At 41.1% G+C, this 2,426-nt stretch overlaps 1 pseudogene; it reads left to right on the top strand.

Annotated features, from left to right (window-relative positions):
- The first annotated feature begins 582 nt into the window (after positions 1-582).
- On the top strand, positions 583-1,841 carry LOC110092750 (annotated as a pseudogene).
- Positions 1,842-2,426: the final 585 nt, after the last annotated feature.

Here is a 2,426-nt window from a genome sequence, read left to right as displayed (position 1 = left end):
TTGCGGCTAAGAGAAGGAGATTTCGGTTGTAGGTGGAGATCTAGGGCAGGAGGATGTCGTTCGGGTCTTCCGATCCTAATGGAAGGAGGATCGTGGGAGTTATGATATTGCTGAATTTATTTTCCTAGTATTTATTGTGAGTTCCTAGCGATGTTTAGGATTTGTGGGAGAGTCGGTCTACCTCTCACAGAGTAGATCAATTGTACCTTTCATTATTTGTTTAAGAGATAATAAAAAAAAAATCAGCCCTATCATTGTGTTCCTACATTGGTTTTCTCTTTTGTTTGTTGTTTTTATTTTCAAGGCGTACCAAATTAGTATCAGAGCACTTTTTTGGGACCTATGATAGCAAAGAAGATGGAGGCGTTGGAAAGGAAGATAGAGCAAATCAAATCCGACGTGGAGAAGTTCTTAACCATGAAATGATGGTTTACATCTATGAAAAATCAATTGGGAAGGGTGGAGGAGATGTTAAGGAAGTTCATCGAGATGTAATACGAAAGTCCACTGACGGTTCCGATTAGTAAACCAAACCAAAATTTGATCGGGATTCCCTTGGCCGAATCCAAAGGAAATGAGATCATGGGTAGTTCGATGAGGGAGGATCGGGAGGTGAAAATTTTGTGTGAAGAAGAGGAGATGCCACCTTTGGAGCCACTTCAAAGGAGGGGAAAAGGTGAAGGAGAGGGATTTTTGGTAGAGCTACAAAGTTTGGAAGGAGAAGAAGATGGGAACTTCTCACCAACTACATTGGAAGAATGGGAAAAAAATATTTTGAGCTAATATACGGTTTATGTGCAGATTCAAGCAAGTATCCTTTGGCACTTCGCCAAGAGGTATTTCAAAAGGGGGAGAGACAATATATGGATCCAAGAATTAGATAGCGGTTCTTCTTACTTTATAACAATTCTTTCGAGAAAATAATATTCAACAGAATTTTAAAGAAGAATGGGCTTCTTGAGGATGATATCGATGCTCCTCTGCGGAGTGGCATTATCAGGGTTTTCAATCAGCCCTGCATTGAAGCTTCTATCGATGGCGGTGGATTTGTTGAGGTAAGGTATAAAAGGAATATATCAAATGAATGGAAAAGACTAACGAAGAGAGAAACCAACACCGAGTATAAGGTTTTGGTAAGGAAAGCTGATTCATAAGTGATAGATATGCTTCCCAGATCAGTAAACATTATACTTAGTGATGTGGGTGAACCTTCAACTTCGAAGACCGCCATAAAAGATCACAACAAGATCATTTACAACGCCACTACTCGCTCACTTGTAACTACAAACCTCTACAAGGTGGACAATCAAGGACTATAGAGTGTCACCAAGGATTTTTCAGAATTATAACAATAAATTAGTACAATTAAGGGCTAGAAAAAGCAATAAGAGCAAACTTTTGCTAGCAAATTCAAATCATTTGAATCTTTAGATGGGTGGGAAGTTCACCAAGAAACTTATTTCAGGATGTTCTTGCAACAAAATATGATGGAGGAATGGATGCAAAGTTGGAGTTGACAGAAACGGGAGAAGCTGTGTTTTCAGGATATGTGTTTGCAAGAGGTGGATATGTCAAGCTTTCCAAGAGACTTTCCTTGTGTTTGGGCTCCACCCTTGATAGATATGATGATCTACTTCTCTCTATTGGTGGAAATGGAAGGTCATTTATCGTAATTCTAGATGTTGGCCCATTAGTTGGAATAATTATTAGGTCAGGTGTCCTGATGCAGCTCTACATTCGGACGCCAATAACATGTCGCCACGTGCTCTTACTCTTTACCGCGCGGCCCGACAACCTGACCCGGACCGGAACCCGATATTGCTATATTCGCGTATTGCTAGGTATTGTTCGGTATTGCTAGGTATTGCTTGGCAAGAACGAGAAATACCGCTCTATCAAGACCAATACCGAGCAATACCGAGTAATACCTAGCAAAACCGAGGTATTGCTCGGTATTGGTCTTCACATAATGGTATTTCTCGTTATTGCTGAGCAATATCGAGCAATACCTAGCAATACCCCGATCTCCACAAATCAGCCAATACATAAAAATCCCGTGACCGGTCCGGGTCGGATCGTCGGGCCGCGCGGTAAAGAATAAGGGAACGTGGCACCATTTTACTGGCGTCCGAACGTAAAGCTACGTCAGGTCACCGGACCAAATAAAAGTTCCATTAGCTGATACCTCCCAAAGCAAATTATATTTTGCTAGGATGAGCATAAAAGTGGGCTTCTGCAAACCTTTTTCATATTTTCGACCTGTTAAATGGGATGACCCTCCGCTACATCCTTTCATAGTACATGTTTTAGAAATTTGATATGAACCAAGAAGATAAAGACCTCCCGAAGGACCTAGAGGAAGGACACAGAATCCTAGGAGCTTCAAGCAGATATTGGAATATATAAAGGCCTTACCCACTGGAAGA

Source organism: Dendrobium catenatum, unplaced genomic scaffold, assembly GCF_001605985.2.
Source record: "Dendrobium catenatum unplaced genomic scaffold, ASM160598v2 original_scaffold_213158, whole genome shotgun sequence".
NCBI classification, from domain to species: domain Eukaryota; kingdom Viridiplantae; phylum Streptophyta; class Magnoliopsida; order Asparagales; family Orchidaceae; genus Dendrobium; species Dendrobium catenatum.
Note: the sequence above shows the minus strand (reverse complement) of the source record. Positions and strands in the feature narration are given on the sequence as shown.